Raw genomic sequence first — 23,696 nt, 5'->3', positions numbered from 1 at the left:
AACTGATGATAACGATAAAGCACTTAATGCTGGACCAGCAACGACCGATTGCAGGTGGTGGTGGCAGTTCAGGAGGGCTCTTTGAATCTGCCAAAATCCTGCAAGTTTACACAGTTATCCCTACCCCACCCCCTCCTCCCAAACTGCCACCTATCAAATCTAATCTATCCAAACTAAAACCATTACTGCTTCTTCATTCCCACGCCAAAGGTGGTTGGGTTAGTCAACCACACCTACAGCAGGCTCAACGATGGTGACTGACAACCCAACCCAAGCACCTAATGGGATTTGACACATCTCTGGATAAACTGGGAGTCAAAAGATGCTGCGCTGTCCCCATCTGATGGAGGGATGGGAAAAAAAGTGATTTAAAAAAAAACATTTTGGGTGATAGCGTATTGAGATACAATGGAGATTTTCTATGAGGTTGGGATTTGTAGGAAAAGACTGCCAGAGTCTTAATACCAGGAACTTCCAAATGTTTTGTCATCCTGGCTTGCTTAGGTGCACAGCTTGGAATCATATGGGCCATGTACACTGACTTAAGTTAGCAATTACATGAATTTGCAAGCATCTCAAGTTACAGATACAATCAAGCAGACTGGGCATTCTGATTTCGGATTATCAGTTAATGAGGCAACAGCACTGCATACAGCCGTTTGCCAATCGGCAATCCCATGACACTCTTAAGAGGACCAACCAGTGATTAAGAATTATAAGCATAAATTAAATCAAGTTGTCCTGGTTTCCTGGGCTGTATTTGGCCCATGGGCAGTGATATGGGTACCCTGTTTTAAACTTTCTGTGAGGTGACATTGGAGACCCAAGGTAAGGGGAGCAGGGATGATTTACAGTCTGGAAAGCACTCTGCATGAAAGTTCTGAATTAGTCATCTCGTGTTGTTACTGTCTACCTGACCTCTTTTTCCAAAAAACACATATGTGGATGACTTTCAGTTTTTGTCTTCACACAACAATCTTCAACAGATTTGTCACGTCATTCCAAACACTCCACACTGACATTAGTTTTGGTGCAACAGTGAAAAATAAACAAACTTTGATACTTCCAATTAATACTGTAAAATGAATTTTAATTCAGTCTTTAAAATTGACTAAAGGTGTGAGGAGAGAAAGGCAATCAGCTCCTGCTCTTATCCACTAGACTATTTGGTTAATCTGCTGTGAAATGTATGTTAGTATTCTGCTCACAGACAAAAATTGCCCTCAAGAGGAAGCCTCACAATATTTGTTCAGACTTTCTACTAATATTGAAATTTCTTCAATGCCATAAGTACTGGGCACTTGGGGAATAGCTTTTTTGATGCAAAGACAGCAAGTTTCTCAGTCAGAGAATCAGATATCCCATCCCAATTGCAAACTTTGTCACTTCGCCTCGCTGTTCAAATCCAACCACATCTGATGAAAGTGTCCCTATTGCCTGTTCGAATACTGTTTATCATAAAGTTGGAAAATTTTGACTTTAGCCCCTTGTGCATTCCATGGCAAAATTCAACACCAGTTGGCACTAAATTGGCAATCGAACTTAAGGACACAAATATCACCTCTACGTGAGGAAATAAACAATATTCACAGTGCTATTGTAGAGGTATTCCGCTGAGTGGATGTAAAATGAATGGTGCAGGAAAGAGATCTGTAACCATTCCCTCAATGTTGTATACAACATAACCAAAAATTAAATATGCCTTCAATAAGTTACGTTTTGACTTACAATATTGCTTCCATTTACTGAGACTGGCATAATCATTCCTCAGTTCGTCTGCTGATCTGTTCTGGCAAACTTCCTGTTCCTGATTCTGGTATTGATCACATCAACACTAATTCCCAATATATTTTAATTTCAACACAGTATTATCCTCTAGCCTGGGTAACTTTAGATAGAGTCAGTTTTTACATACATCCATAACGTTCCTTATTGTAATTACATTATCTTCCTGTTCCTAAAAGAAGATTTTGCTGCAATCCATGCATTATCTTTGAATTTTGTTTCATTAAGGCATGTTGTTGCAGCCTTTGAATTTGACTTACGCTGTGCTTGATGCTAAAAGCATAAATTTATTCCATCGCCCAGGTCTGATTCATATCCGATGAGCAAAAGCAAAATCATCAGAAATATTGTTTTTTCTTGGTTGCTGCAGTGCAAAACAGTTAATGTAGCCCGTTTTAATGTGAAGAGTAAAGACCCTGAAGATGGTCGACATGATATCCAGTTTGGGTTTAAGAACCAACAACTGCTGAATGAACCAAAGGAAACTTCTAAATATAAACGGCACGGTAGCACAGTGGTTAGCACTGCTGCCTCACAGCTCTAGGGACCATGGTTCAATTCCAGCCTTGGGTGACTGTGTGGAGTTTGTATGTTCTTCCCATGTCTGTGTGGCTTTCCTCTGGGTGCTCCTCTCACAGTCCAAAGATGTGCAGGTTAGGTGGATTAGTCATGCTAAATTGCCCCTTAATGTCCCAAGATGTATTAGCCATACGGGGATAGGGCAGGAGAGAGGGTCTGGGTACAATACTCTTCCGGAGCGTCAGTGCAGATTCGATGGACCAAATGACCTCTTTTGCACTGTAAGGATTCTATGATTATAAACATTACAGTATTAGAAATGCAGAGATCACTTAATCCATGATTTGAAAAGATTTCCAGAAATATAATTTTGGGCACTGTGGTTTTAACACTCCTTCTCTAACGATCATATTTAGGACTGAAATCCACCCTATAAACCTCTCAACGTCTACACCTGATGCATCGAGACCCATTTTAAAACCCATATCTGAACAAAATTTTGATTACCATCCTAAAATCTCCTTTTGATCAGTGTCCTTTTATTTCCTGATTGCACTTCTTTGATACATTTTGGTACATTTTTCTATATTAAAAGCAGAGAAGTGTAAGATGTTACTATAATCAGATCGAAGTGGCTGCTCCTTCAAAACTGTTATCATCAAACGGGCCTGGTGAAGAATTATTTACAATTACTTTTTCTCCAATGCTTACTATACTTTGAGGTAGGGTTAGGATTAGTTAATAAACTACAAATGAAGTAGTACTGGTGCACTGGAGGTTAGGTTTAAAACAATCTGGTGTAATTATTGCAGGGTCTTCAAACAGACCTGGGTGTAACCATTTTGGATACAATCAAACAGCAGAGTAAATGAAGTGTAACGCAATATTTCCTGCAGCTCTCATTTGAAGGATTGTAGAAGTATAATACATTTTGCAATTTTATGATGTCCTTAAAATAGCAATAGATTTTTTATCAATTCTGGTTACCAAAATTTGGTGCATTTTGTTTTGAAACTGTAAATATGTCTTGCTCAATGTATCATTCCGAACATTGTAATTTAATCTGATCTCAAGCATCAATTCTAAATGCCTTTCTTAGTATCACAGACAGAACACAATGAAGTTGTACATTTACTTGTGCAGCCATAATCTGAATATTCTGAGATGAAGAAAGAAGACCAAATGCTTGACCTGATTGAGGTGTTAAACAATATGAACAGGCTTGATAGGGTAGATGTAGAGAAAATATTTCAATTTCTGAGATACCAAACTAGGGGCCTTAAATAGAAGTTACTAATAAATTCAAAAAGTATTCAGGAGAAATGTCTCACGCTTGTAATTCTGTGTGTAATTTAGTGCCACAAGAAGTCATTCAGGTCATTATGTCAGTCTGATATTTTCATTTGTTTACACCATGTGTGCCAATTGTCTTATTTCACGTTTTTTCCTTTTCTGTCCTGAAGGCGCTGATTCAAGCTCTGGAGAGTGGTTATGACATAGAGTTTATTATTACATGGAGTAGGCAAATAACAGATGCATTTAAGGGGAAGTTGGATAAGTACATGAAGGAGGAAGGAACAGAAGGCAATGTTGTTGGTGTTAGAAGGCGAAAGTTGGCGGGGACTCATGTGGAGCATAAGACCGTCAAAAACCCCAGTTCATGAAAGTGGAACTGGACACAGTGTGACTTTTTCTATTTTATATACCAGCTATCTTTGCAGCTTCAGAGTGAGACGTACAAACTTAGTGATGATTAGTAGTTAGATAATTTGGTTTTCTTAATTCTGAGGCCAGTATTCAAATTACACAAAATAAAAAGGGCACCAGGTGCAGTGGGAACAATCTGAAAAGGGCATTAAGCCACATATTATTCAGAAAGTCAGCAGTATCTAACAATACTATTTATTTTATAGTTAAAGGTCATATTTATAATTAAACCATAAGTTTGGTGATTAACAGCATTCCATTTAAATTCTGACAACTAATGGGCCTCCTATTAAAAACATAAGTTCTACATTTTTTGCATATACTTCAAATTTTAATGCCTGGATTAATTCAATGGCATGCTATTAAAAGACAAACAAATGAACATTGCACGTCCTTTCATTTCTAATATAATAATTTTGTCAAGAGGACAATCAGTATTGCAGATTTTGAAGTGCATTGTTGGCTTGGCTATTACTCACTAGCCCTTAAATTCTCTCTTCAAATAAATTAAATCCTGGCTCTCCCGCCTTAAACCTCGCTCTCACTCTATTTATGACACTTCTTAAAACTTACTAATTTGACCAAGCATTTAGTCACCAATTGTAATACATCCTACTTTGGCTTCTGTCCAATTACACTCCAATAAAGAGAAAATATTGTAAATATTTCCCCTTTTATACATATTTACCCTTATGTTTTCCCTTATGTATATGTATGTATATATATGTATCCTTTATACATATTTTATACACATTTCCCCTTTGCCATGTGAAAAATGCATCTATTTGTTGTTTGGAACAAATTGAAACTGTAGATCTTGCGATAGTGTAAAACAGGTTATAGTGAATCAGCAGCAGACAAGTGTAGGCCCAAATATTTTTGAAAGTGATAATGTGAGTTAAAGCTTAAAAGTGCACATGTAAATGTGCTTATGGTGTTGTGCCGGACAATGCAGTTCAGAAAATTCCAGGTTTATCACCAGTTTGTGTGGAGTTAAGCAATCTCAGCTCGGCAATGATGCAGACCAATGCCCCCCTCCCCCCAGTAGGGAAGGGAAAATCATCAAGGGTTTTCACCAATTCTCATTGTCTCGTGACTCTTCCTAGAAAATGCTCAGCAGGCCTAGACTCAGCTGGAATAGTTCCTGCAGTCAAATCATCACTACCACTCACAGGACTACCAAAAGAACAGTGTCAACTTAGTTGAGAGTGGGTGTGGATTGATACCCCAACACATACCATGCTGAGAAAATGTGGATAAGTGAAAATCTAATATTGCATTCAATAGGTGACTGAAACAAGAAGAGGTTCAAATAGGCAATTTTAGTTCAAGCAACTACAAAACTGTTCTGATTCCTAATCTCGGGGTGAACTTGACTCGGCCTGAATATGAATCCAGTGATTTCTTAGTTCTTTTGTGTGAAGGATCTATTACAAATACTAATACGAGTAAGGTTTCCTTCCATCTAAACTTCTAAAACATCTGCTACTCCAAAGAAAGCTGCGCTACCATTGCCGAGTATCTCTGGTTTAAAAATCAGAAATAATGAGCTAATAAGTCAACTGATAAAGAACAAAAAATGATGAAAAGCAGCATTCTTGAGTCATTGTTCACAGTGCGTGTCATTGTCTGGATCAGACAGAAAGCTAGCGGATGACCTTGTGGACCCCCTCCTGGTGTCCTTGGACCCCAGTTTGAAAACCTATCGTGTAAATGATTCTTGCAGCAGTGTTATCTGTCACTTTAATGAAGGTATCCAAATACAACAACGTGGTATAAAAAGCCGTTGTGGGCAGTTTTTGAAATTACCTTGTCATCTAAGTCCATTCGCATGCCTCACACTGCAGTTTGTCAAAGAACTGGCACTTTAATAATTCCTTTATAATTTTTTCCATATGTGTCAATAGTTCTCAAATGAACCTTTTAACAAAGCTGCTGGTTCAACTTGCCATCTGTGGCCATTTATAGTGGTAGTGTTTCCATCTGCATTTATGTATCTTAGGTATGCAGCAATATAGTATACGTACTTGAAACTAATATCAAAGGCAGCACGTTTATAACATAGTTAGTTACCTGCCAAGTATTCAAATGTGATGATGGTATCACTGCAATCTACTTTGCAATAAAATAAGGCTCCATCATAGCATACACCAAAACATTGAAGCAACCTCTGCTCATGGTTTATATTAACATAGCAAGTCCAAATGTATTTTTATAAGTTTACTAACAATGAGTTATCATTATATTTTCTTACAATGCTCCTATGCTTTCAGAATCGCTCATGAGATTATATTTTGTGAAGGTACAGTAGTTGAACCAGCCTTTTTGTCAGTTTATAATGTCTCCCTAATATGAATATGTGCCACTGAAGCATAGGAAAGTTACTTTCTGCACTCGCACTTTGACAATTCGCTGATGGAAATAACTTAAACTGTCCAGTGGAATGTAGTGTGCAAATTTAACAGCTTGACCATTGTTAATGTGCACATCCAAAATATAAAAGATTATTAGAAATATTAGTCATGATATTAGAAGTATAACACACAAACCTAATCTACTGCATAAACCATGCCTCTATGAGGAGACTTTGACAAAACAACTCACTAAGTACGTTACTAAGGTCTGATAGAATCCTATAGTTGCCACATGCCAAAATGTTTGGCTAAATTGCTCAAACCGCTGGGCTAAAATTACTCGAAACGCTTCGTTTTCCAAGATTCTAAGGGAAATGTGGAAAAGATTTGCGAATTATAATAAGATTAAAGTGACAGAGTAAGAAAAATGCAAAAGATGTTAATTACCAGGGATGAATTCTTCTCCGCTATTCTGTTCAAATTAGGTGACATAGTGGCAGATATCGGTGGGGGAGGGAGGTGTTGGGGGGTGTGTGCAAAATGAGGAACGGATACCTATGGCTGTCTTCCACCTGCCTGACCTCAATTGTAAATACTGGAGCTGAAAGAACAGGGAGCAGAGTGCAACCTCTTATTCCATTTCCAGCCGGCCATTTCCCTAGGAATACAATATTGCAGCAATTGCAACAATGTCACTAAATCGCAGCATAGGCGGGATAGGGTACCATAGGTGCCTCCGTATTCTCCAATCTTGACCAATTTATGCTCCTATGTAAACCATGGTCACACATTAAGATCCATTCCCTCTTGTAGCATTCCCACTGTGCCCCTGAAGTTCCAGTTTCCATGGTGTACCTGGTAGTTCCTTCTTAGCTGCAGAAATCCTACCTCCCATATTAAGTCTTGTTTCAGGACAATGGTTGATGGTGTGATGGAGTGGGAGGGATGGGCTCTTTGTCAGAGCAGTGCTGCGAAGAGTAAAATTCCACCCATTATGTCCAGAGGTCCAGCCATTAGGTACTTTGTTCAAGAATTCATTGTTTGTGTTGGTGTCGAGCCAGTAAAATGGAACAGGCTATTCTACTGTCGGGAAATCACAGCTGAGACCCAAACTCAAATTCACACACTTCCCAGCAGTGAGAACAATGAGCAATCAGGAATAAGAATTTGTAGATGATTTGTTTCTCTGTCTAATGTCTGAACCATGTTTCCTTACTGCCATTCAGCTGGACCCAGCTAACTCAGCACAAATCAGGGAATGAACCAAGATCTCTTCTGGCCTATCTAGCTCAGTTTTATCTCAGATCTGCCCATCAAAAATATGATTTCCTGGCTTAACAGTCTGTTGACTGGTTGGCACTGCTGGCCTGCTTATGTGTTGTACGTTCTGCGCGTAGATTGTACATTTATTTGCTAAGTGAACCCTGATCTAATGAAACTAAATAGCTAGAAGGATACACCACACCTATTGATTGCCTTGACTACAATGGAAGAGATCAGCTAATTAACACCTCGATTAGCCAGGAATTTCTATCCCTCATTATGATTCCAAAGGCACCCTCAAGTAGCTAAGCTGTCATTCTTCACATAGGTTAGTCAAAATGCATGCCTTTTGGGAATTCTGTCGGACATATCTCCTCCTTAGCTCAAAGAGCCAAATGAGCAGACATTGCCAGAAGTCATCGCTTAAATGGCAGTAGAGGGAATCGGGAGTGGTGGCAGGAATGGGATGGCATGTACTGTTCAGTGCTCATGGTCTACCTGGACACTGAAATCAATGCTACAGGTTTTCATTCTAAGCATTTCCTGAACCACCTGCAACATTTCCTTATTTATGCCCACTGGTTAATGCTCAGTGTCACTGGGTGGAACATACAGACCGTGCACAGAGCAATAACTAATATAATGCTGGGGTCCTTCAAAGGGTGCAGGAACTTTCATTGAAGCATTATAATAAGGTTCTTGCCTGTTTCGGGCTAGAACGTGATGTGGAGATGCCGGCGTTGGACTGGGGTAAACACAGCCCCTTCAAGGGGCTTGGAGCTCCGAAAGCTTGTGTGGCTTTTGCTACCAAATAAACCTGTTGGACTTTAACCTGGTGTTGTTAAACTTCTTACAGGCTAGAACACCAGTCACCACATGAAAGTTGGGTCATAAATGGGAGACTCCTCATTTTTAATCTGTGTCCCCTAGGTCCAGACTTTCAAAATGGGGAAATGTCCTCTCAGCATCCATCCTGTCAAATCTCCCCAATTTCCTACATGCCTCAATCAGATCATCTCTCATTTTTTAAAACTGCAATGCGTCACTGCCCAATCTGCTCGACTTTTTCCCAGAAGACAATCCTTTCATTCCAGAAATCAGCTCAGTGAACCTTTCTGAACAAATTCTAATGAAATTATATCCTTCCTTCTGTAAGGAGACTTTTTTGATTTGATTTGATTTACTATTGTTACATGTATTCGTGAAAAGTATTGTTTCTTGCGCGCTACACAGACAAAGCATGCCACTCATAGAGAAGGAAAGGAGAGAGCGCAGAATGTAGTGTTACAGTCATAGCTAAGGTGTAGAGAAAAATCAATTTAATGTGAGGTAGGTCCATTCAAAAGTCTGATGGCAGCAGGGAAGAAACTGTTCTTGGGTCAGTTAGTACATGACCTAAGACTTTTATATCTTGTTCCCAATGGAAGAAGGTAGAAGAGAGTATGTCCTGGGTGCGTGGGGTCCTTGATTATGCTGGTTGCTTTTCCGAGGCAGTGGAAAGTGTAGACTGAGTCAATGGATGGGAGGCTGGTTTGCGTGATGGACTGGGCTTCATTCGCGATCTTTTGCAGTTTCTTGCGGTCTTGGGCAGAGCAGGAGCCATACCAAGCTGCTGTATGCAATACTGTAAATTCTGTTTTATCGACACCCATACAATTCTAGTAAAGCCTCCACACGTTTATATTCCATTCCCCTTGCAATAAGCATCAACATTCTATTTTGCCTTCCTAGTCACTTGCTATATCTACATTGTAACTTTCTGTGATTCATGTACCAGGACACCCAGATCTCTTCGTATAGTGGAGTCCTGCAGTCTCTCCATTTAAATAATATACTGCTTCTACTGCTCTTTAAAGGGAGAAGAAAATGAAGGATTAAGGTAATGTTTTCTATCAGAGAGGGAGTACCACTGGTGTAAAAAAATGGAAGTGGTGCAGTGGGAGCTGCTGTTCTGAGCTGAGAGGCACATTGTAAAGTGAGTTAACTATGCATATGAACTTACATCAGGCCTGAGAGTAATTGATACTGACACTGTGTATCAAATGCAAACGGGAAAATCCTTTTGCCAAATCTAGCATCCAGCTTGACGAGCAGAATGGTTTTAAAGTGTTCTTTTGAAAGCTTAGCTTTCCTCTATATCCTGCTTGATCTGTTTACGTGCAAGTATATGCAAATTCCATTCATGAGGAAGAGAAAAGTTTATGCAAACGGCAGCCCCTGTTGTGCTCTTAAAATAAGGTGTGAATAGGGCTACAATCATTTTGGCAGGATAATGCCATCACCTATTGTATCATTTGAATTAGCTTTTTGTCTTCTCCTTCCAACAGAAGGGCATGAAAGCAAGTTAACTGCTCAGCGATTTGCTTTAATGTGTAAATGCAGGTGCAGTGCTGCTGTATGGAATACAATATTTCTGTGCCTGGCCTGAAGTAGAAGTCGCTACTCCAAAAAAAACCTTTATGTTGGGTTTAATGGGATAGCATCACTGACTCTGGTCTCATCAAAGCCATGCGCCAGGAGCCATGAGTTCCCTGAGCACTCCAATAAAAGCATTCCAATCATTATTCTGTAAATTGAGTTCGTGTCTCTGTATGCCCTGTTTGTGAGCACATCTCTCACTCCACCTGACGAAGGGACAGCGCTCTGAAAGCTAGTGGCATTTGCTACCAAATAAACCTGTTGGGCTTTAACCTGGTGTTGTTAGACTTCTTACTGTGTTCACTCCAACAAACCCCAGTGTGAAAGTTTCTGTACAACACATCCCTGATCTTGGTGATTAGGCTGTAAAATGAATGAGGGTGGCACTGCTCCATCTATTGGTGTGGAGAGCCACCTTCAGAGGAAGCTTCCAGATACAGCAAAGAAAGACTCGATGAGGATAGTGCAATTGATGTGCATATGAAATTTAAAAAAGGTTTTGCCAAAGTACCACATTATACACCTCTTAGCAAAATTAAGCTCATGGGATTAAAAGGAAAAGTGTCAGCATGGATACAAGGTTGACAAAGGGAAAGAAAGCAGAGAGTTTTCATAGATGCAATAGCAAAACACTATAGATGCTGGAAATCTAAAATTAAAATAGAAAATGCTAAAAATACTCAGCAGGTCAGGCAGCATTTGTGGAGAATGTAATAATTATAAAATGTATATGATTATTATATTTTTGGACTATATTTTTAAACTTTGGTGTATATGAAAAGTTTTTAAAGTTTATTTATTAGTCACAAGTAAGGCTTACATTAACACTGCAATGAAGTTACTGTGAAATTCCCCCAGTCGCCACACTCCTGCGCCTGTTCAGGTCAATGCACCTAGCCAGCACGTCTTTCAGAATGTGGGAGGAAACTGGAGCACCCACGCAGACATGGGGAGAATGTGCAAACTCCATACAGACAATGACCCAAGCCGGGAATCAAACCCGGGTCCCAGGCGCTGTGCTACCATGCTGCCCCTTTAATACCCGGAAGGTATATGTGACCGGTTCTGACATCTGCCTGATAGTAAGCCTGGGTTGTTTGATTGTCAGTGATGAAAAGAGGCATTAATTGTTTCACTGAAGGTAATTGTTTCAGTGCAAGGTATTTATGTTTGGAGACAATGACAGCGCCCTCTGAGTATACCATGAGTACGCTTTGAGTCTCCCAAAATCCCAGAAAGGTGATAATATTAGGTTTTAAACAATTGTGTTTTAAACAGTCCACTTCTAATATGAAAAAGTGTTGGGATCAAAGATAGCTAAATAGCCTTTCTACATGGGGAGATGGTGGCATGGTAGTAATGTCACTGGACTAGAAATCCAAAGGCCTGGGTGAATGCTCTGGGGCAGCATCTGGAATTTGCATTCAATTAATTAAGCCTGGAATTGAAAAGCTCGTCTCAATAATGGTGACCATGAAATTACCATTGATTGTTGTAATAAACCGATTTATCTCATTAATGTCCTTTGGGGAAGGAAATCTGCCAACTTTCCATTGTCTGGCCTACAGGTGACTCTAGGCACACATCAATATGATTGATTTTTAACTGCCCTCTGAAATGATGTGGCAAGCCACCCTGTTCAAGGGCAATTAGGATTGGACAACAAATGCCCACATAAAAGAATTAAAAAAATACAAGTGTTTCACATTGCAATGGGGAAGACGAAGTCATTTTTAACATCAGGTTGCAGGCTTCTTTACAAATCAGTGAATATCACAGTCAGATAGCAATTTGCTTGGATATGATCTGCAGTCATCTGAGAAGCGGAGATTGGAAGATAAAGGCAGCCTGTTCCGCACCTGAAGCAGGGAAAATGTTGACTCTACTGTTAACCATGCAGAACACCGATAGGAGCTTGCACTCAAATTGAAGTGACTGAGTTTGTGAGATTTTAAAGGAGGCTGGAAGATTCTCCTAGATTTGGCTGGAAGGAAGGAATCTCCATTAGAGTGAAAGTCAGTTCTGGGATCAGAAGTTACCCAGCTGGGAGAGTGAAAAAGAAGCAAGCAATCAGGAGCTGAGAAAAGGTTTACATTGTCTCCTGGATGATTGGAGTGGTCATTTAACTAACAGTGTAACATATAATTGTTGCAGGAGATTTTCAGTTTGCTAAAAGTTAAATGGAGAATTTCTATTCTGCAGTCTCGTGTATAAATTGACAACATAAAGAAAATAATGTTTATAGTCAATAGTGATATTTTAGTCATTTGTTACAGGTAAGGTGAAATCTTGGTGCGCATTTCATTTAGCAAGGACTGTAACTGGAAGTTCATTTTTTAAAAAAAATTATCGATCTCTGCAGAAATTACAGCAAGAGAAACTGAGTTAACGTTTCAGGTCGGTGACCCTTCATCAAGAAACAATGCATTGACCTGAACCTAACTCTGTTTCTCTCCACATTAGTCATAGATGGTTGTTTTTCAGACTGGATGGAAGTGTACACTAGTTTTCCCTAGGGGTTGGTGTGGGAACCACTATTCTTTTTAACATACATTAATGACCCACAATTGGGTATACAGACCATGATATCAAAGCTTACAGAGTACAGGAGTAAATAATAAAGAGAATAGAACAAGATTTCGGGAGGGCATGAATTGTTGAAATAGGTAGATACATGACAAATGCAATTTAACACAGCAAAGTGTGTGATGATTGAATTTGGAGGAAGAGTGAGAAAAGTCAATTAACTAAATGATACAATAGGAACAGAAGGATATACAGAGATGCATATACAAATCTTTGAAGGTGGCAGGACATGATTGTGAAAGCTGTTAAGAAAAGTATACAGGATTCTTGACTGTCATCATAGAAGCTCAAGTATAAAAAAGGACGTTACAGGACTGACAATGTAATGGCCTTGAGACAAGCGTACAAATCCTAGCTGGGGGAATTTAAATTCAACCAATTACAAAATCTAATTAACAAGCTAGTTTCAGTAATGATGAACATGATACAACCTGATCACCATAAAAACCCAAAACCCAAGTCACTAATGTTCTTCAGGGAGGAAAATCTGTCATCCCCACTCAGTCTAGCCTATGTGTGATGCTAGACCCACAACAATGTTGTTGACACTTAACTACCTTCTGAAATAGCCTAGCAAGCCATTCAGTCGCATCAAACCACAAAAGAAAAGTCGATTAAGGATAAGACCGTACGAACCACTTGGTATCAACCCGAGCACCAGAAATGACAAAGGCACACTCAACCCAGTCAGCCAACAAAGTCCTGCTCACTAACATCTGAGAACTTATATCACAATTTGGAGAGCTGTTCCACTGACTAGTCAAGCAACAGCCTGACATATAATCACCAAATATATATTACAGCCAAAGTTCCAGATACCTCCATAACCATCTTTGGGTACGTCCTGGCCCACCAACAAAACTGATCCACCACAGATGGTGGTTCAGTGGTCTTTGCTTGAGAGGGAGTAGCCATGGGTGTCCTCAACATCAACTCCAGACCCTATAAAGTGATATGTTATCAGGTCAAACTTGGGCATGGAAGTCTCCTGTTGATTGCCGCGTAATGTGCCGCAGTTCAGTTGCAGAGGTGGGCGTTGATATTGTCAGGCCACTCGTATGAAATTCACTACCGCCAGCCGAATCAACATGCAAATGTGGATGCGTTATCCAGGCTGCCATTACCTTGTCACAAAGAGGTCTTGGATGAGGTTATCCAGATCATGTACTTTTCACATGGTGATAAGGTACCGATTACAGCTGCTAAGGTGAAACAAGCAACAAGGATCCCATAACTGAGTCAAATAGTTGATCTGGTTCACAAAGGGAGGATAAGCTAACTGAAGGATTCGTAGCTGAGGCCATATTTAAGCTGGCAATGGGAATTGTCAGTGCAGGATGGTTGTTTGTTGTGGAGCATGCAGATCGTCATTCCCCCGCCCTTGAGGAGAAAAGTGTTGGAGCAATTGCACCAAGGGCACCCAGGGCTGGCGCGGATGAAAGAGGCGGCACACAGTTATGCATGCCAAAAGTCGATGCCTTCATTGAGGAGAAAGCAAGCTCGTGAGAGTCGTGTGGCAAGATCCAGAAGGGACCAGCTGCATCAAATTGAACCCATGGGAATAGCCAAAGGGGCCTTGGGAGTGGCTCCACATAGACTTTGCGGGATGTTGCTGGTGGCCATGGACGCACACTCAAAGTGGCCGGAAGCGATAGGTAGGAAACCAGCGACAACAGAAGCGACAGTAGACAAGCTCGATGACATGTTTGCTAAGTTTGGATATCCAGTCCAAGTTGTTAGTGACAATGGACTTTGTCAGGGGACTTGAGCAGTACATGGAACTGCATGGAATTCATCATGTAAAATCTGTGCCCTACCAGCCAGAAACGAATGGGTTAGTGGAGCATTTTGTATAGTCAGTTAAACACTCCTTGGAGGCTTTATGGGGGAGTGGGGGCGGGGGGGGGGGGGGGGGGGGAGTGGAATCATTGATGCAAAGATTAAACCACTTCTTGAGTGTGTCTAGGACACTCCCACGTGCAACAACTAAATGCTCCCGGCGGCATTGGTGTTTGGGAGACAGTTGCATACAATGTTTAACGTACTGAAGCCTGATGAGACTACATGAGTGGTGGAGTGGAACCAGAAGGTGTAGATGGGCTATCGGACTGAACATGCCAAGCTGAGGGTATTTCAGAAGGACGAATTGGTACTTGTCAGAAACTACGCTTTGGGGGAGAAGTGTGTTCCGACCGCAATTGTAACCAAGACAGGGCCGTTATCCTAAATGGTGGAAATTCAGGATGAGTTAATTTGGCATCGGCATGCAGACCACCTGCTGGCGGCCCCACATCAAGGGATGGGGACCCCATTTACAATTACAGAGGCGTTATGAACAGTGCCAGCGGAGGTATCAGGAGAGGGAGGCATGGAATCACTAGCTCCACCATCCACAGAAAGAACTGGATGGCTGGCATTGGCAACTGGTGGTGTGCAGGAAGAAGTGTCATCTTTGGTGGCTTCATTGAGACCACAATCGCCAGAGAGGAACTAAGTCCGGTGTCAATTCCCAGGAAACAAGTCCCACAGGATCATTATCTCACTAACAGATTGTCAATGTAGGATGGACGTAAGGGTGGAGAACTAACCAATGGACTATATCATATTGTGGGTTCTTCACCAAGTGTTTGGAATGATCTAAAAACAAGAATGTAGAATTGTATGTAAATAGTTTAAATTTGATGTTGCTGTTATGGGGGGATTGTTGTTTAGAGGGAAGGATGTTATGTATATTGGGGCGTAGCCCATTTTAGGGAATGGGTCATGTAACCCAGGGTGTGGGGTGGGCAGGCCAGGAACTGCCCCGAGAGGGAAGTTGTCGTTTGGAGTATGGAACTGGTAGATTGCAATAAAGATATATTCTCCCTGATGCCTGGCTATGGAGTAGTTCTTGAGGGGATCCCTATTACTAAGGAACGACCTCTGGAGTAGAGGACATCCTGGTGTTAGCATACTCCATTGATGAAGACCTCAAGGGGGATTATGACTGAACTTTTGGGCAGCTTGCTCCTTGGACACAGCCATCTGGAGATGTCTCCTTTGCATAGCTGGGCTGGAGAGAAAGAACATGTCTTTGGGTGGCATTTAAATATAGTGCCCGGCCCTTCCACCCCATTAGGTGATGGCGGGGTGGATGAATCAGTTCCCGACCCACCACGTGATTCAGAGAGATATTCAGCTGTGTATAATTTATGAGTCTCCTAGAGTGAAATGGAGCATGATTTCCTGCCATTACGCCCAGCGGGAAACACAGCACAGAACCCACCTGCCACAGCACTTTGTCTGAAAAATGTAAAATTCTGCCCAACATCTTACCTTCGGCTGTGCAGCACTCCCTCAACCTTGCCCTAAAATTGGACAAAGGGTCACCTGGGTTCAAAACGTTAGCTCTTTTTCTCTCCTTACAGATGCTGCCAGACCTACTGAGATTTTCCAGCATTTTCTCTTTTGGCCTAAAATGTCAGCCTAGTGCTGTGTACTCAAATCTCCAGAGTGGGAATTGAGACCACAACGTAGTGGCAAGTGTGTTACCACTGTGTCACAACTGACACTTCTACTGGAGTCTTGGGACAGCAAATAACAGATGCTGCAATTGGAATTACTAACTACCATCTTGTTCTGCCACTGGGTGGACTGAGTGCCCACACCAATCACATAAGCTAACAAGCCTGTGCAGGGTTTTCTCTCGTAGTCAGGAATGACCCAAAAGCCAGAAATGAAGTTGCAAACCATGAATGTTAAACAATTACATATGTGCAGGCTTGTTTAATCCTCCATCAATGTGCAATCCATTCTGCATAGGAACAGAGCAACAACAAGCACTTAGATTTGTATAGCACCTTTAACATAGTAAAGGGCTTCACAAGAGTGTTATCAACCAAAATTTGACGTGAAGCCACATCTAGATTTATTTGGAGCAGGTGATCAACAAGGGATTATGTTGTCAAAGCAAAGAAGTAATCATAGCAAAAAACAAGGTACTTGGTAAATTTGTTGCTAAGGCAGTACCGTAAAGCAACAATCAAGTGGAAAGCTTGGCATGTTACCTCATTTGTATGGACTTTTGAACAGAACACATTCTGTGGTACAAATTCCTTGAAGCATTGTAATGGAGCACGAAGCCAATTCATGAACATTTTGTGAACATAATCCAGCATGAGATATACATAGCACACATACAATATTTCGAATTCATCACTTGGTGTTCAAACCATACTGCATTCGTCAATGTTGTATCAATCCCACTGGTATGCTCTGATGTGAATTTTACATAATTAAAATAGCCAAGATAATATACATATGCAAGCCAATTTAGAACAATCTTAAGAGGGATTATGTATGGTATTAATATCAGTCAGCTTTCTCAGACACCACAGAATTTAACTGGTTTGGAGCTTTTTAATGATTTTAAAGGGATTTTCCATTTCTTGAATTTCCTCAACTGTGACTATGGTCTAAAAATCTTGCCAATAAATAATATGCAGAATCAGGATATGCCATATTTCCCTAAAGTACATTTACATAAAACCCGACACATTTTCCCTACAAAAAAATCAATTTTCTTCCGAAGTTACTTTTATTTTCTTTGTTCTTTCATGGGATGTGGGTGTCGCTGGCAAGTCCAACATTTGTTGCCCATCCCTAATTGTCCTTGAACTGTGTGGCTAGCTGGAGGGCAGTTAAGGGGTAAAACATTGTGTGGGCCGGGAGTCACATGTCGGCTAGACCGAGGAAGGATGGCAGATTTCCTTCCCTAAGGGACATTAGTGAACCAGATGGGTTTTTACGACAATTGATGATAGTTTCATGGTTACCATTAATGAGATTAGCTTTCAACAGCTGCCGAGCTGCGATTCGAACCCATGTCCCCAGAGCATTAGCCTGGGCCTCTGGATCACTAGTCCAGTGACATTACCACCATACTACCACCACCCCAACTGTATTTAGCTCATATTAGCTGATGTTCAGTTTTGTAAAATATTTTCCTTGTTTTGGATTATTCTGAAAAGTCACTTTCAATCACAGGTACCAAATCTTACAGATACATTTCAAAGTTTGCCCATTTCAGATAAAATAATTGAAAAGGGGAAAATTTCCTGCCCTGAATATGGTTGGGAGGATTTGCATCAAAGTTAACCATTGTACTGATTTCTCTTTACTCCTTCCTCCATGTATGGAAACATGCAGCCTTTGCTTACCACCTTCCCTCTTGACTGAGTGCCTAACATTGAGGTATTGTGAGAACTGCACCCTCACTTTTAATTGCAGAGAACGCTGATGTTATCACACCACTCAGACAGCTCACTGAAACAACGCATTGAAGGAAATAGAGTTTTGTTGTACTGCTTTGTTTCAGAATAATGTTGAAATCCTATACAGTGGGTTATTTCATTATCCTCTGTACTGTAGTTAATGGTACATACAAATGTTTGTGCAGCATTGAGAGAAGTATTCTCGTTTCTTTTCATACTTTCAAGCTTGTTTTCACCCCTTAGCTCTACTCGCTTTTCCCAAATGTGGAACTGTTGTGTTCCTGCTGCAGCACAGTACCAAAAACAGCTTTCAGCACACTGGCAACAATGGAAAAACAACTTCCCCAATTCTGACCTGAGCCTTTAAACATTGGAACCTTTTCAAAGTGCTAGCCTTCCGATCCTGTAACATTTGATCACAATATCCACCTACTTCCACCTCAGTAAGAGTGTCCACCTCCACTTCAGCTGCTTTTCTGCTGAAACCCTTATTGAATCCCTTGTCATCTCCAGACTCAGCAATTCCAATGCTGTCCTGGATGGCATCCTATCCTGCACCCTCTAAAAACCTCTGATCATCCAATTGCGCATCCAGTCCCATTTGGCCATCATCACTGTCCTCATCAATATACATTGATTCCAGGTTCCCATTGCCTCTAATTTAAAAGTCCTCTCTCTCTCTCTTTCTCGCTTAAATTTGACTATGGTCTCTCTCTTCTCAATCTCTTCCAGCCTCAAGACGCCATCTCTGATTCTGACTTCGGGTGTAACTACTTTCCCCTTGCCCACCAATGGTGACTATAGATTCAGGTGTCAAGGGCCCACATTCTGGGCTTGCCTCCACAATCCCCTCTGACATTCTACCTTGCTCTTCTTCATAATATCTTCATCCTCATATAATATAAAAGCAAATGACTCTGGATGCTGGAATCTGAAGCAAAAGCAGAAAATGCTGGAAAATCTCAGCAGGTCTGACAGTATCTGTGGAGAGAGAATAGAGCCAACGTTTTGAGTCTGGATGACCCTTCGGCCGATGAAGGCTCTGATGAAGGGCTATCCAGAGTCGAATTGTTAGCTCTGTTCTCTCACCACAGATGCTGTCAGACCTGTTGAGATTTTCCAGCATTTTCTATCTTCATCCTCATCTTTGATTATGGGACCAATATTATGGTGGAGTGGACTGATGCCCCCAGAAGCAAAGTTGGCATGGAGCTGAACCACTTCATGCCAACCTGCCCTGTAGCCATAATATGCTGCAGGTGGGGCAGTGTGGGTGGTTGGGGGTGTTTTTTTTTATAGGGCGGGGGAGTAGGCAGAAAAGGGGAGTACTATATTTGGGGAGCTGCCCCTCAATGCACAAAGGGTCCCCTCTCAAAGATAGTATCCCCACCTTCCCTCCTGGCCATTGAAAAGGTTTTCTATCAAAGTGGCCTGCCCACTCCCAGCCGACACCCACGGCAACTTGTGTGCAGCAGGTTATCAAAGTCAGCTGACTTGTTAACAAGCTTAATTGAGTTGTGTTGTGGGGGTGGGCATGAAGGTAGTTGGGTGGGCACCTGCCCTATTTTACGTGTATCTAGCCACCAAAAATATGCCCAGCAGAGGCACACAAAATGAGCCCTTTGTGTTTGCTCAATCCTCCTCAATGTTTCTTCTGCTCCTTGCCTTTCAACTTTTCAGTCCTTGTGAAGTACCTTGGGATGTTTTTTACGTTAAAGGTGCTACATAAGTGATCACTTAGTCTGCCTGCAGCCTGTTTGATGCACATGAATTCCCGAATAATTACATATAGCAGCCATTCCTATTTGCTATATATTATCTGTATATTATGTTATATTATCTGTATCGGTGTGGAGAATGGAAACTCCTCACCATGGGTCTCCATGCCATGATTACTAATGCCATTTCAAACTCAACAGGCATTTATAAAGTGTGTTTGATGTCAGGACTAAAACTGCAAGGCAGTTTGCAGAAGATGGATGGGAATGGGACATCTAGTGAGGAAAGGAGGACATGAAGGTGGTGACGGAAAAGTTGGCTGAAGAAAGCAGAAAGGGTGATGTTCTCCAATTTTGTTCCTGTTTTTCTTTCCTCTCTTGAAGAATGCTAGCAGTACAAAGAAAAGAACAAAGAACTGTACAGCACAGGAACAGGCCCTTCGGTCTTCCAGGCCTGTGCCGATCACATTGTCCTATCTAGACCAACCACTTGTATCCGTCTATTCCTGGTCTGTTCATGTGTCTATCCAGATAGGCCTTAAATGTCACTAACATGTCTGTCTCAACCACCTCACTTGACAGTGCATTCCAGGCCACCACCACTCTCTGTGTAAAAAACTTCATCCACACATCTTCACTGAACCTTTACCCCCTTACCTTGAATTGTGCCCCCTTGTGATTGTCATTTCTGCCCTAGGAAAAGGCTTCCAACTGTTCATCTTACCCATACCCCTCATAATTTTATAAACTTCTATCAGGTCACCCCTCAGCCTTCATCTTTCCAGGGAGAACAATCCCAGTTTATTCAATCTCTCCTCGTAGCTACATTGGGGTATTGCAGCCTGCATTTTGTCTGAGGAAAGCAAGGTCATGATAGAGCATTTCCATTTTGCCATTGCCTCATGTTCACACACTGTGAGCATTTTGGACGACAATCAACAATAGGCATGTTGGTTGTTTGTTCCCTAATTTTATGACAGAATGCTAATTGTAGCACCCAATGACTACTTTAGCTGAGATCAACTAAGTACAACTTCAGGAATTGGAATTGGGACATTTCAGATCCGTACGCCTCAGTAGCACAGCTAGCAGTTAACCTCACCTACTAACCCATCAGTGGAGATGAAGGACTGATTTTGCTCACCACTTTTCTCTGTCAGTTGTCTCCCCTCTTATTCTCCTCTCCCGGAGCCTGGTAACAATTGGTCTCTATTGCTCTCTCAGGTTTCAATCCTCCGTGGGTGAGCTTAGACAATGTACATAGCAAGTTATTTGACTATGGGATGAGGCAAACTCATGGCTCAGTCTCTGTCTATCTTCACTTCATGTCTATGATCTCCAATTTCCAGCAAGACAGCAATTGAGGAGCGGGAAATCCAGCTGATGTTTTCACTTTGTTAACTGATGTGCGCGAGGGCCACTTGCAACACCCCTGAAACCACCCAATGTTAACTCAGCAAAGGCTGGCGATTGAGTCACAGATCTTTTTGATCTAGATGGCTAAGCTAATGCATTGCCTTTAATGAGCCAAAACATTGGGAAGCTTGCGTAATGATTTATAATGTATTTATGATCCTGTTTTTTATTGCTTTCCTGACAACTTATGCAGGCAGTGCATGCAGTTATTGTCTAAGGACAACCTCTTGGCCAAAGGCCTATTGATCCTCTCCTGAATTAATTGCACATGGCATTTTTCCAATCCGAAGATAGAGGACAAGTGGCAAGAAGGGTATTTTCTAGCCCTGCCGTGGCTGGGCCCACCGCAGGGGATGTGGGTGGGCCTATGGACTTCTGGCTGTTCCTGGCAGCGGGTGTGGCCTGTAATCCTGCCCAGTGGATGGGAAATTGGGCTCACTCGTGCCCTTTTTTGTGCAATACAAGTGCCTAAAGAGTGGCATCCATGGCACGTGCACAATTGTGTAACAAATTACGCCAGGCAACATATTGGTGCAGGTCTTAGTGTGAATGCGGGGAAAGTTCACCTCAAGGATGCAGAGCTAGTTGATTTAATGCTAGCCGTGCCATTTTGGAAGACCACACGCTAGCCAGCACCCTCCCATAACCTGGCACAGCTGAATATCTGTTCAGGAGCAAGAAGCAGCCCCTCCCTCAACCTCACCAGTGCATCATCAACCACTTTCAGGTTAATTGCTAGTTGATTTCTTATTGATGTTGCTACAATTCTGTAGGTATTTGGTTCTTTCTAGTGTGGTCTCAAGATGCAGGAATCTGCAGGGAGTGGTATGACAGGTGCTGAAGGACTTTTTGCTGACTTCAAGGTTTCTACACAAACCAGTTGCCCCAGACATGGCTGCAGGAGTAGGCATTTCCCTCTGAATACAGCATGATTTGGAGAATGAATAGAGATCGGGCAGAGCATGCCAGCTTGTTGGAAGAGAGGAGAGGGAAAGGGAAAAAAGGGCTTTCAGCACAAGGCAATCCCAGTGTGCTTAGGGAACAATTTTCCTATCCACACTCCAGAGGGGAACCATGTGCAAGATGTCAGTGCATCAATAAGGACACAATCCTCACTGAAACCTGCCACCTGCTCCAGCCACAACTGCAACCTCAGAGCAGGACAATGACCACATTGCCAGCGATAGTGACTGCAGAAATGAACTTGTCTGTGTCTGGCTCCTTCCAAGTTGGAGAAATTTGCAGTATCTCGCAGTTTGTCATCCATGTTGCATAGGGGAGGTCACTGAGGTGATTCTAATGACAACCAAATACACTTCTCTCTGAGACATGCAGACTGAGCGAGAACATGGTTTTGTCAGCATTATAGACTTCCCCATGGAGCAGGTTGCCATTAATTGTATGCATATCATTTTGTTGCTGCCACATCTCAACTCTGTCCTATACTGGACTAAGAGAGATTCCACTCCCTCAAGTCCAGCTAGTGCCTGATCATAGGCGGCAACTCAAGCAGGTCAATGTCTAGTGTGGTGACATCAATCACACTGTCTTAATTTTGTGTTGGTTATGTTAGAGCCCCCGTGACAAACAGAAGTGACTATTCTGCACCTGCCAACAGGGCTGATCATTCTGACTTGCAACCTACACAGATATGCACAGCATGCATACAATGAATGCAATGTCGATGCACGAAATGTGACAGCACAGCATTGGCACTCAATGGCAGAAGCATTGCTTTGTTGCCCAATCCACTCTGAAGGAGCCCTGATGTTCTTGGCAGAGCAGGTGTCAAGATAATGGTGGGCTGCTGCATGATGGGTACAGAACCTCATGAGAGAATAGCTCTTGCCACCATCTATAAAGCTTTGCCTCCACCAAGGTCTCAACTCATTTCCAAACCTCAGAACCCACTCCCGCCCTGATGTACATTCCTTGCTTTTCTACAAGATCAGACTTTCTTTGGCTGTGACTCCCAACACCTGCTTCAGCCACAAAGCATCTCCTCTTAAAGAGGTGTGGGCCAGCTTTAAGTGGTGTCAGCTACTCAAACAACATTGCCCCATGCCTTGCTGATACATCCAGCCAATGAACAATGTGGTTAGTGCTAACTGGACAGAGAGGTCATTTAAATGAGCAGGCAGCACATAGTTGGTGTGCTGTGTGCATTGTTATCAATGGAAACAGGTCAATCACACATTGCAGTCTTTGCACCCCCTCTCAGTCTGAAGTAATAACCAAGACACATCGTCCAGATCAGTCAGATTCATCACAATTATTTGTGTAATATGACTCAATCGGGCGGCACGGTGGCACAGTGGTTAGCACTGCTGCTTCACAGCTCCAGGGACCTGGGTTCGATTCCCGGCTTGGGTCACTGTCTGTGTGGAGTTTGCCCATTCTCCTCGTGTCTGCATGGGTTTCCTCCGGGTGCTCCGGTTTCCTCCCACAGTCCAAAGATGTGCAGGTTAGGTTGATTGGCCATGCTAAAATTGCCCTTAGTGCCCTGGGATGCGTAGGTTAGAGGGATTAGTGGATAAAATATGTAGGGATATGGGGGGTAGGGCCTGGGTGGGATTGTGGTCGGTGCAGACTCAATGGGCCGAATGGCCTCTTTCTGTGCTGTAGGGTTTCTAAGATTCTTTCTAAGATTCAATTGAATTGATTTCTTTATATACATT

Source organism: Mustelus asterias, chromosome 5, assembly GCF_964213995.1.
Source record: "Mustelus asterias chromosome 5, sMusAst1.hap1.1, whole genome shotgun sequence".
In the NCBI taxonomy this organism is placed as follows: domain Eukaryota; kingdom Metazoa; phylum Chordata; class Chondrichthyes; order Carcharhiniformes; family Triakidae; genus Mustelus; species Mustelus asterias.
This window is presented reverse-complemented; position numbering follows the sequence as displayed.